This window comes from Pongo abelii, chromosome 3, assembly GCF_028885655.2.
Source record: "Pongo abelii isolate AG06213 chromosome 3, NHGRI_mPonAbe1-v2.0_pri, whole genome shotgun sequence".
Lineage (NCBI taxonomy): Eukaryota > Metazoa > Chordata > Mammalia > Primates > Hominidae > Pongo > Pongo abelii.
The window spans coordinates 182,461,999-182,475,774 of record NC_071988.2 but is presented as its reverse complement, the minus strand read 5'-3'; positions in this window follow the sequence as shown (position 1 = coordinate 182,475,774).

Sequence of the window (13,776 nt, the reverse complement as noted above, 5' to 3'; positions counted from 1 at the left end):
AAAATGTTGTCTTTTAATTTTTAGGCTATGGCAGTTGGTACATACTTAAAATGGAATAAGTAGTTTGAAGCTATTTCTAAATCCTCAGAGTCCTATATATACATATATATATATACACACACACATAAGAAATCATATAATATATATAAGATACACATCTTACTTGAGGTATGATATACATAAGATATATATACATAATATGTATACATAATACCTATAATATACATAAGATACACACATATCTTACTTGAGGTATGAGAAGTTCAACAAGAAACATATTGTTTTTGTTGTAAAATCCAAATTGTGGATTTTTCATGCTAATAAGTTATTTCCTTAGGCAGAATTTTTTTTTATTCTGTAAATATTCTTTTTATTTCCTCAGTTGTCTCTTGGTCATCTCCTTAAAACGGGCCTTATTTCCTTTTCTGGGCTTACACTGGTGACATCTCTTCAGCGCTCAATCACCACTTGCAGTACCTTGACTCTATTATTATTTGGCCCCAAAGGAACTGACAATACATTGATCCTGCACCTATTATCCAGTCCTCATACCTATCCTGTTCTCAGTTTTCTCCTCAGATTAGAATCCATGGTTTATCATTATTGTCACTCCCTTGAAACATCATTACTAGCCAACATAATTTATTTTATCCATAAAATTGCCTAGAGAATTTCCAGTCTGGGAATCCTCCATCCACCCTGTGCTTGAAGTAAAATACCCAACCTGCTTGACTGGACTCATTTTAAATCACGATTCCTCACCTCAGGGGAGCCCTTAACGTGGCCTGGCATCTTCTTACAATTTCCCAGCCCATTAACTCTCTCACTCTCTTCAAGAAGGTATTTTATACTTTTTTTCCCTTTCCTTAGAATGTGACACCACCACCGCTTCTATCCCAATCTTATCTTTCTTTCACTTCACTGAGAAAATAGAAATAGTAACATAAAAGAAATTTTAAACATACTCGGTATCCCATTTCCCACACACTCATCCCTCTTCTTGTATGTTCTGTGCTTACGTTTGCTAATACAGGTGGATTGTTCCACCTGTTCACTAGATATCATTCACGTCTCTGTATCTGGGGACATAGTTTCAGGAATCATTCCCTCTCCCATTGTTTTATTCCTTTCTCTTTTCCCATCAAAAATTTATTTTTTGTTTACAATATAACTGCCCCACCTGCTGTACGACTTTACAGTAAAACTGTTCACAACCTTATTGTCTTCTTATTTTAGTCTTTCTTGAACTCATTAATTTTCACTTTTCTTACCCAACAATAAAATCTTCACTTTTATCCATTTTGCTAAATTCAACAGGTGGTCTTCTGTTCATATTTAATTTACTCTGTCAGCTGTATGCAATTTGTCAGGCTTTAAATGCCATCTATTTGTGGGTGACTGACAAATACTTCTAGTTGGAATATATATCCGTAGTTCTGGATTCATATATTAAAGTCTTTACTTGACATCTTCACTTGAATGCATTAAATATTACAAGTATGAAGGTTTACTCTTGATTTCCACCTAAAACTTAATTGTCCCACAGTTTTCTCCAGCTGAGGAAATGGAAAGCTCATCTTTCCACTTAGGCAAAATAAATCTTAAATTTATTTTAGTATCCACTTTTTCTTTGTATACTTTATGCTCAAACCATCATCTAATATTTACACTCTAAAACATACAAAATACATCCTCTTAGCCCTGCCTTCACCAATAACAATCTGGTTCAGGCCACCATGTTTTTTTTTTCCTCCCTGCATTATCATTATAACCTCCCAAGACGTCTCCCTGTGTCCGGAATTGGTGGATTCTTGGTCTCACTGACTTCAAGAATGAAGCCGCAGACCCGCGCAGTGAGTGTTACAGTAAATGCGGCGTGTCCGCAGTTTGTTCCTTCTGATGTTTGGATGTGTTCAGAGTCTTCTTCTGGTGGGGTTTGTGGTCTCGCTGGCTCAGGAGCGAAGCTGCGGACCTTCGCAGTGAGTGTTACAGCTCTTAAGGCAGTGCGTCTGGAGTTGTTCGTTCCTCCCAGTGGGTTCGTGGTCTCGCTGGCTTCAGGAGTGAAGCTGCAGACCTTCGCAGTGAGTGTTACAGCTCATAAAGGCAGTGTGGATCCAAAGAGTGAACAGCCGCAAGATTTATTGCAAAGAGCAAAAGAACAAAGCTTCCACAGTGCGGAAAGGGGACCCGAGAGGGTTGCCGCTGCTGGCTCGGGGAGCCTGCTTTTATTCTCTTATCTGGCCCCACCCACATCCTGCTGATTGGTCCATTTTACAGAGAGCCCAGTGGTCTGTTTTGACAGGGTGCTGATTGGTGTGTTTACAATCCCTGAGCTAGACACAAACGTTCTCCACGTCCCCACTAGATTAGCTAGATACAGAGTGTCCACACAAAGGTTCTCCAAGTTCCCACCAGAGTAGATAAATACGGAGTGTCGATTGATGCATTCACAAACCCTGAGCTAGACACAGGGTGCTGATTTGTGTGTTTACAAACCTTGAGCTAGATACACAGCGCCGACTGGTGTATTTACAATCCCGTAGCTAGACATAAAGGTTCTCCACGTCCCCACCAGAGTCAGGAGCCCAGCTGGCTTCACCCAGTGGATCCTGCACCGGGGCGCAGGTGGAGCTGCCTGCCAGTCCCCTGCCATGCGCCTGCACTCCTCAGCCCTTGGGTGGTCCATGGGACTGGGCACCGTGGAGCAGGGGCAGCGCTCCTTGGGGAGGTTCCGGCTGCAGAGGAGCCCCCAGAGCGGAGGGGTGGGGAGGGCGGGGAGGCTCAGGCATGGCGGGCTGCAGGTCCCCAGCCCTGCCCCGCTGGGAGGCAGCTAAGGCCCAGTGAGAAATCAAGCTCAGCGCCAGTGGGCTGGCACTGCTGGGGGACACAGCACACCCTCCGCAGCCGCTGGCCCGGGTGCTAAGCCCCTCATTGCCTGGGGCCAGCTGGGGCTCCGAGTGCGGGGCCCACCGAGCCCACACCCATCCGGAATTCGTGCTGGCCCACAAGCACTGCGCACAGCCCCCATTCCGGCCTGCACGGCTCCCTCCACACTTCCCGGCAAGCTGAGGGAGCCAGCTCCGGCCTTGGCCAGCCCAGAAAGGAGGCACTGAGAGCGAGCAAGGGCTGTGAGGGCTGCCAGCACGCTGTCACCTCTCATCCCTACTTTCACCCCCGTCTTCCTACATTCCTTTTCAACACAAAAGTCAGAAAGAACATTGTAAGTGAAACCATTACACTCTGTAGGACAAAACATTCCAATAGATTTTTATGTCACTTAAAGTGAAATCCAAACTCTTTGATTTTGCCTATACAGTCCTACAAGGTCCGGTCCCTGATTCCACTCTGACTTAGACATGACTTCCCTCAAAGTTGCTCTCTGTGCTGCAGTCATGCAGGCCTCCTCGCTATTCTTCAACCAAGTTGAGTCCATTTAACTTTTGCCTTTGCAGTTGCCTTTCTCTCATGAATGTTTGTGGCCACTACATAATTTGTAACATTTTTCCTGCAGTTATATGCTGACATTATGCTGACATAATGCTTTTTTTACTATTCTATATAGAAGGAAAAGCCCATTCTTTGTTCTGCTTAGTTTCTGTTCTCGGCATTCCTCTTTTCCATTTAATGTATTACCAGATGTCAGAGTACATGTCTTATTTGTTTATCGTTTATCTTCCCCAACTAGAACATAAGTTCCTCTAAGAGTAACATCTTTATTGTGCTCCCAGCTGCTACCACATTGTCTAACACATATTAGATGTTCAGTAAGTATTTCTGGAATGAATGAATGAACGTGTTTTCTTGCAAACAAATTTCAACAATTATACCTTCAACTAATATTTAAGACATGTATCGTAACTTACATTTCATCCTCCATCAGTGAGTGGGGAAAGTGTTAAGTCCTGATTATGTAGATTTCATATAAACAAGATACCAGGTTGGGAATCAGCATTTGGCTTCACTTCCATTTTTATTTTATTCATATAAATTTAAGTCTTACTCTCCCCATATTACATGGCCTTTTTACTGTTTTTAAGATACAAACTGTGCTGTACATTCATAAATTTCAGAAACATACTGTTTTTTTCCTCAGATTATCTATGTATTTTATTTTTGGATATAAGATATGACACATACTAATGGTAGTAATTATAAATTGAAATATATATTTAATTCTGTCCATTCTCTTTTTTTTTTTTCTTTTTCTTGAGACACAGTCTCACTCTGTCACCCAGGCTGGAGTGCAATGGCATGAGCTCCTCATGAGGAGGAGCTCAGCTGACCGCAACCTCCTCCTCTCAAGTTCAAGTGATTGTCCTACTTCAGCCTGCCAAGTAGCTGGGTTTACAGGCACCCACCACCATGCCAGCTAATTTTTGTATCTTTAGTAGAGACGGGGTTTTGCCATATTCGTCAAGCTGGTCTCAAAATCCTGACCTCAGGTTATCCACCCACCTTGGCCTCCCAAAGTGCTGGGATTACAGGCGTGAGCCACCGTGCCTGGCCAATTCTCATTTTTATCTTAAGGTTTTTTTATTCATAATTACTTGCTGAATTTCTTTTGGCACATTATGATTGATGATCTCAGTGCCTTCATTGTTTATTAACTGTGATATAAAATTATCTGTTTTATTACATGTAAGAAACTTCACTTTGAATCTGCTTTTGTGTGTTTCCGATTTTACCAATCTTATTTATTTTTAATTTTGCCTGGTTATGTTTATCCAGTTATAATCATTACCTTTCTTGTCAGTTATTTAAAAATATTTTTATATGAGAATCATATATTATACATTGTTTAAAATGATTCTGTGGTTATTTACACTTATTATTGTGATTGATACACAGCTGGGTTTTTTTGTTGTGTTGTTTGTTTTGGTTTTTTGAGACATGGTGTCACTCTGTTGAAAGGAGTTAGCCAGCTTGCTTTAGGCAGACAGTAAGACATGGGTCCCTGGAAAACCTGCAACCCATCCCATAGGTGCTTACACTAGATATTTTGTGCAGATAAGGGAACTTGCACAGGTGTCTTGCCTAAACATGACCGCAGTGGAAAATTCCATTCCTTAACACATGTGCAGTAAGAGAAATAAATCAATATGGAGTGGCTCAGTCTAAGGGCCTGCATACACACTGGAAGACGGGGTGGAGCCACCAGAAATTTGCACCTTAAATCCTGGTATACAACTGTGAAGAGGGCGACTGGCAACCTGCTTTCAGGACCCCTCTCTTTGCTGAGAACTTTCCTGTTGCTTAATTATATTCCACTCACCCTCTGGTGTCCGCATCCCTAATTCTTCCTGGTCTTGAGACAAGAACCTGGACCTAGCTGAGATAAGAAGCAGAAATTCTGCATCACTGTCACCCAGGCTGGAGTGCAGTGGTGTGATATTTCCTCACTGCAACCTAGACTTCCAGGGCTCTGACGATCCTCCCACCTCAGCCTCCCAAGTAGCTGGGACTACAAGTGTGCAACACGAAGCCTGGCTAATTTTTGTATTTTTGGTAGAGATGAGGTTTTGCCATGTTGCTCAGGCTGGAAGAGCTGTTTTTGTTTACTTGAAATTTTTCTCACACCTTGATATGTGAATTATATTTGTCCACTTTTATCTTGTATTATTTTCAAATTAAGAATTATATTTTAAATTCCACTTGTTTAAAATTTTCAAATGTAAGTATGTCACCCTATTTTTGTAATTATCAAAAACAAAGAAAGGATGTCTTCTGATTTTTAATAAGTAATATAAGGTATATTTATTATTTTTTAATCTTTCTTCCAGTTTTCATGATTGTTCATTTATTTCCTGAGTTTTAAATATGGTGTAACTTTTATTACTTTTAAAATCTGTTAAAATTGTGTAACTTGATATTATATCTTAATAAATATTAATGGAGCATGGATATGAAGAACAAACATTAATATACTGATCATAATCTGATTTTGTGTATGGTATACATGAATGAGAAATATATTCTTTAACCAACCTTTATTAACTTACAACATAAATCTTTTACATGTCAACATAGGTTAAAATTTATCTTACAAGTAAGATACAACTGTTGAGTTATTCATAATTAGAATTTGGTTTCTCTGAGTGGCTGTAGAAATCAATCAAAGTCAATGATAAATTTTCATTTATTGCGACAGACATAAAAAATAAAGATTTGTTGGAGAGCCAGACTGATATGAAATAAAACCTATTGAAAGCAGAGTTGTGGAGCTACACTACAAAAGAACTGTATGACCTACCTTGCTACTTCAATTTTCCATGTAGAGGGGTCTTGACATAAATTCATGTCAGTAAAGTTAAAGGCCAAGAGGAGTTACCCATGGTCATTAATACATCATTCCTTTTTAGTGGATGTGCGAATCAAGGGGAAATGAGTATTTGTGGCACTTTCTTCTTTATCCAAAACATTTGATAAGTAGTTATAAATTTCCTAATGTGGAATAGTTAATTAAATTAAACTATGTGTACGATTTATAAATATAACCTGAACTGGGTTTCGATTAACTTGGGCACTGGGGAGGAAATACATATAATGAGCATTTATAGATTATTGCTTACCTCTCCATAAACATATATATTCTCTTTTTTGTTGTTGTTTTTTCACTGCTAATATTGTTATTCTGTACATTTTCTGTTTCTCATTTACTGATCTTTCTTTTTCTCTCACTTGGTGGGAATTTGTTTTGGGGAAGATTACTCAGGAAAGTATATATTTACATTATCCATGTGTTTGCAGTCCTGTTGCTTATTTATTTATTCATTATTTTATTATTTTATTTTTGAGATAAGGTCTTGCTCTGTCACTCAGGCTGGCGTGCAGTGGAACCAAGTCAGCTCACTGCAGCCTCGACCTCCTGGGATCAAGAAATCTTCCCGCCTCAATTTCCCAAGTAGTTGGGACTACAGGCATGCATCACTCTGACCAGCTAATTTTTCTTATGTTTTGTAGAGATGGGGTCTCCCTATGTTGCCACAGCTGGTCTTCTCCCGCCTCAGCCTGCCAAAGTGCTGAAATTGCTGGCGTAAGCCACCACGCCCAGCACCTGTTGCTTTTTAAAATTATCTCACCACATAGACATTATTGCTTTCCTGCATGAACTCTCCAATAATTATCCTCTTTCTTAAGCTTGCATCCAGAGAGTTAGACCCGCTTAACAAATGTAGAGCCAAGGGGTGAAAAACTTCAGAAGAATTATCCTCGTTCTCAAAGGGAGATCCTGAAATATTTGCTGATGGTTTCATATATTTTAATGTTAATCCCTTGTACCTTGGCATAATGCCTAAATCATATATATGTCATATTATTTCCTTATTTTTAAATACATTAATGTCCCATTTCTTTTTAAGCTGATGGCATTTTCTTTCTTATGTAGTACCTTAAAGATAAAATTGATGGATATGAAATAGATCACATATGTTTAGAATGCCGATTGATTTCATGTGTGTAAGAGATAAGTTACATATTTAGAATATATGCAATTACGTTTCCAAAGTCTAATATTAAAACAAAATTTGAAAACATAAACACACAAAAATTCTAGTTGGTGGTTCTCTTTGCTCAGTGTCTGACAGTGATTTTTAAAAGTAACTTTAAATTACTTTAAAGGGCCATATATTTACATAATGGCTTTTCTCTCTTTCCTGAGCTTTCTGCTGCCCCACCTGGTTGCTTCAATGATAATCTCCTGTAGGATCTAATCTTACTGTACTTAAATAGCTTGCTCATCAAAGCATACTGTTGAATCTATTGGCATATATTAAGGGATAACAGAAGACATACAGCTCTCAGATAAAATCAACTTAAAAATTCTACTCTCCCGCTACCTCTTTGTTTTTGTTTTTGTTTTTACTTTCTGTAATATTATACATCTTCTCCCGTTAATTCTGTGCATACCCAGGACTTTGCCTGCCTTCCACAGAATTATGAATGTCATTTAATAATTCGTCTAAGACATGGATATTAGGATTCTGTAGAAATAAACAGAACCTATAATAGTATGTATGTGTAAAGAAATGTATTTTAAGAAACTGAAAGTTGAACCAGATGATTGTGGGTGTTGTCCAAAATTCACAGGGCAAGCTAGTAAGCTGGAAACTTAGGCAAGAGATATTCTAGACTTGATGAAAAATTTGTTGGGAAAGCTGGATACAAATTCAGGTAGTATTTCAATTATAGCATTCAGGTAGAATTTCTTCTTTTTGTTTCAGATGTTAATCAAATGTACACAATGCCATCACAACCATAACTAGGCTAGTGTTTGACAAAAAACTGGGCACTATATTGACACTTAAAATTGACACAATTGACAAATTGACACATAAAATTTGGCCATCACAATATGTCCAGCAAAATTTCTGAGTAGAACTTAGCACTTTAAATGACCATAACTACCAAAAATATACAAAATATGTATACTGTTAAAATACATTTATAAACAATAGTAATCATTTTAATTATAGTAAAAAAACAACATAATAATCCATCAAGGAGGAAGTAAAAAGTAAGTTATAATGCACCCATATAGACCATACAAGATGGTCTGTTTGGATACTCCTCCTGCAGAGTAAAAAATTAAAAACCAGGACACAACCGTTTTTTAATCAATTTACAATTATTAGTTATCAAGGGAGTGACAAAGATGGAATATCATAACTTTTGGAAAAATAAAAGTCTTTTATGGATGCTAAATTTATTAGATATTTAGGCAAAGAAAGGCAGTTGACTTCCAATTCACATGGTTCGCAATTTTAGATTGTAATGAACAATTACAATTCACATTGTAGATTTAAATATAAAAGTAAAATAATAACAATTATAGAAGATTACTCAAATTAATCTTCATGATCTTGAAGTCCAGAAAGTACTTACCTTAAAGGAAAACATTATTAAGTTAGACAATGCTAATATTAAGGATGACTGTTTATCAGAAGATGCATGTATGGTAAGAACCAGCAAACCACAGACTATGAGAACACAATTGCAAACATTGGAATAAAGGGTTTTATATAGTAATACCATCTACAGGACAATATGAAAAAGTTAACTTAATAAATACTTTAACAAGAATTTTACAAGACACTGTTCATATGGCCAAAGCCAAGAAAGTATATTCAAACTCATTAGCCACTAGGGAAATGCAAATAAAAATTACAAATGATACACTTCTAGAGGATTATCAGAATTGCTTTAATGAAAAACCTTGAGAATACCAGTTAGCGAGGAAGTGAAATAACTGACTTTTACACATGGCTGGTGTTAATGTGAACAGTGAAAAAAAAAGGTTGAGTTGTATGAAAAGTTTTAAAATGTTAAGATTTAAAATGTTAATATATATGGCAACTTAAACATATATTCTTTTTTGTGTGATTTCATACTTCAATAATGTACTTATTCAAACATGAGAATCAAAACAAAATAGAAATCAGTTCTACATGGGATGATAGAGAAAAACTGTACTTTATCAAAAAAATAAAATGTATAAGAATAGGTATTATATGGTCTCATTTGTGTATATAAAATTGATAGCCCTTTCCTGAAAGGAAATATAAGGAAATTGTTAGTATTAAGATGGTAGAAACATGGATGCGATTTTAATTCTATAAGTTTCTATTTGAACACTCTACTATGTATGCAAATTACTTTATATCAAAACAAATTTTAAAAAGAGGGTTCTATATTGGTAATATTAATTTAAATGTTTCACAATATAAAATAACTGTCAACAAAAAGAAATTTTAAAAATGCACAATTAAAAATGAGATCACTTTAGTTGTTGTAAGAGAAGTGCAATAGCAATACTTCCAAATTCTTTATTAGTGTTTTATGCATTAACTAATTGTTACTATTTTACTTATTTAGGTAAACATTTCATAAAAGTTTTACTAGCTACTTCTTTTATTTATAAAGCATATTTTTGTTAGGAAAAATTCTTGAGTTTTAACGAATGCCTAACATAAGCAATGTATTATGCTATTGAGGTCTAAGTCTCGCACTTAACACGTCTACGTGCGATAACATTATGTGAGGTATTTAAACTATCAGTTTGCCACCTATAATATCCCTTTTGTGTGAATTTTATAGGTATTAATTAATTGCTATTTTTAAAGCATCCTTAGACACTTCATATTGAACATTTCAGAAATCCAATTTTTATTTATGTTATTATTTTTTTTAATTTCCTAGATATAGGTGGATAGATAGAATTTAAGTAACATTAGGATAAGGACAATTTAAAAGTAAATGTGTAAAATGTGAATGTCACCACACAGTGAACAATGGAAACAATGCACTTGGAAGATTTTTGTTAATTTTTCTGAATCTTTTTTCTTTAATTTTCTTCCCTATATTGTAGGGGTCGGAAGTCTTAGGATTATGTTCTTCTGACTTTCTTCTATCTAATGTTCTAGATGTAGCTTACAATCTGTCAGTGATACATACATATAAAAGAATTAGAAGGCAATGATACATGATGTGGATTTTGACAGATGTGGAGGTGTTTTGTAGCTGTCTGTCCTGCCAGCCATCCTCTTCTCGCCTGCACATGGAGGTAGCTGCAATTTCCTGGGAAACTCTGACCATGGCTAGTCTCCAGCCCATGGCTGTGGCAGTTAATATGAAAGCCAAGGTGTTTTTTTGTTTTTTTTTTTCCCACTCCTCTAGCGTTTTCAATGCTGTTGTGGGAAAATACGTATAATGGTTTCTGTTTTACGGACTAGGCCATGACTGGCAAAGTATTTCTGAAATGATTTTTATACTCCTTGGATATATTTTCCTGGTCCAGGACATAGTTGCACCTGACCATATTTGAAGTAATTCTAGTTCATTAAATCATCTGACATTATACTATTATTTATTTTCTGTGTCTAAAATCCCATATCCAAAATATCAGGCTTTTGGGGGAAAGTGGAGATAACATGAACTTCTATTCAATCCCAGACAAAATGATTTGTTAATAATTATGTATTAACTTTAAAAAATTTTTTTCTTAAAGTCCTGCATGTGACTACTGAAACAATTGTCTTACTTTGCCTAGAATTTGTCTGTTATGACTTCTTATTTCTACTTAAATTCATATGTTGCTTTTTATATTGTAGTCCTGCCATTGGCAAACAACAGATTTGGTTTTTATTTAAAAATAATGAAGACTTTATTGGGAAATTCTAATCCATCTACACTTGTTGTGATTATTTTGTAATACATTTAACAATCGCAATATATTTAACTTGTAATATAATTATAATTAAATTGCAATGTAATTAATTATAATATATTTAACCATCTATTTTGACATGTTTCTACTTTATTCATCTAGTGATTCCATATAATCTGATGATTTATAACTAAAATTAAAGTTTTGTGTTCTCAACTCGTCTATTAGGCAGCAATGAAAAGAAAAAGAATTAGAGATTTTAAATTTAAAATCATATCTCCTTCGCAGGAATGGCAAGGATGTCACACTGGTGGACTAAACCCATTGTTTATCCTTCTAGAAGCTGTTGATTGTGAAATTTAAAAGGATGTTTCTTTACCTTTATTTGCTCTGCCTTTTGAGTATAGGCTCTGTTCATTTTTCTTTAGTGTCATAGCTTACTTGGGCATTGAGGAGGATTCTCCGTCTCAGACATGTAAAGCATTTTGCAACACATTTTTTTTTTTTTTTTTGAGATGAATTCCCCGCTCTGTTGCCCAGGCTGGAGTGCAGTGGCATGATCTCGGCTCACTGCAACCTCTGCCTCCCAGGTTCAAGCAATTCTCGTGCCTCAGCCTTCCCAGCAGCTGGGACTACAGGCACACGCCACCACGGCCAACTAATTTTTGTATTTTTAGTAGAGACGGGGTTTCACCATATTGGCCAGGCTGGTCTCGAGCTCCTGACCTTGTGATCTACCTGCCTTGGACTCCCAAACTGCTGGGATTACAGGCATGAGCCACCATGCCTGGCTGCAATGCACGTTTTTAGTATGAGTTTGAGGGCCAAGGAATAAGATCATGATATAAAAACTAAAATTTACTAACCATCAGGCCTTAGGAGTATTTGGCACTACTTCACCTCAATTATTTGTATGTGGGTAGGTGAAGAGTAAGGCCAATTTATGTAAGCGTAACTGGAGACAAGTATTTTTATCAATACATAGCCCTTAAGCTTTAGGGTTCTTGTTTTAACAATGGGTTCCTGTGTTCGTCCTAACCTCTACTTAATGGTCACTGCCTTGAGAAAATTTGAAACAGTATGCTTAGTTGGAGAGGCCCCTTCAGCACTCACTAAATTAATATATTTTTTTGTTGAGCACTTACCCTTTTCCAGATACGTTTACAGGTAATAGAAATAGAGCACTAAAGAAAAGAGAAAACATACTGTTCTTATGAAGCTTATAATACAGTAGAGGAAAATTTGCAATAAAATTTAAGCAAGTAACATACATTTTGTCAGATAGCAAAACATGTTATAAAGAAAAATAAAGGAGTTGAAATAAGGAATGCTTGTGAGAGGGGCCTGTAATCTAAAATGCACATTTAAACATGGAGCCCTGAGTTACTCCAGTGTGTTTAGGGAGAAGGGCAAGAACTAGCAATCAAATGGTAACAAGACGTTACCTGAGAAACAGGAGAAAAATTAGGATAGTATTGTATCTGGAATTCAAGACAGTAAAGTGTCCCAAGTAGCTGTAGGAGAAAAAAGAACTGATTCTGCTATGTTTATGAGATAAGAGGAGATCATGGAGAATATCAAGTATGAGCAATTCTTTCCAGATGTTTACCATAAGGGCAACGTAGACGGGGGCTTACCTGGTGGGAGAAGTGAGGTCAACAGAGTTTATGAAAATGGAAGAAATGATAGAATTTCTCTTTTTCTGATGAGAATGACAAAGTAGAACTTGATAATGCGTAAGATAATAAAATTACTGCTGTTCTGTCATTGGGTAGATGAGAAAGCATAAGATCAATCACACAATTTGAAAATTAGACCACAGGTAGAATGAGTATAGGCACAAAATCATAGTATCAGAAGAAAGATGAGTATATCCATGCATCAGGGAGACAGGGTTGAGTGTGTGTAAGATGTATTTTGTGATTTCTTCAATATTAGTTAAATAGGGCACCAATGGCTGGGCGTGGTGACTCATATCTGTCATCTCAGCATTTTGGGAGGCTGAGGTGGATGGGTCACTTGAGCCCAGGAGTTCAAGACTGGCCTGTGCAACATGGCAAAACCCTGTCTCTTACAAACAGTACAAAAATTAACCTGTGTAGGGGCACATGCCTGTAGTCCTAGCTGCTGGGGAGGCTGAGGTGGGAGGATCGCTTGATCCTGGGAGGCAGAGATTGCAGTGAGCCATGATTGCACCACTGCACTCCAGCCTCAGTGACAGAGCCAGACTCTGTCTCAAAAAAAAAAAAAAATCAAACAACATAAAAAAATTGGGGCACCAATTCCTGAACTGAAAGCAAGGAACAGGGAGACTATTCAGGGAGGCTGAAGAAAGATAAGGAGATACAGAACATTCTAAGAGAGTAGGGGAGAGTAGGAAAGTGAAGGGATTAGGGAAATGTAGAATCATTGCCAGGCAGATTTTAGAGTCCATTTTCTAGGATTTCAAGTGAGACCAGTTAGCTCGGCGAATAACTGGTAACAGCTACCAGGTTAATAAAAGGGACTGATGTGTAAATATCCAGAGTAAGATGCTTACGCAGGGATACAGATGCAGTCTGGTTTACAGAGGACTGCATCAAGCCAACTGGGCAGAAAAGAATCTGAACTGCAGA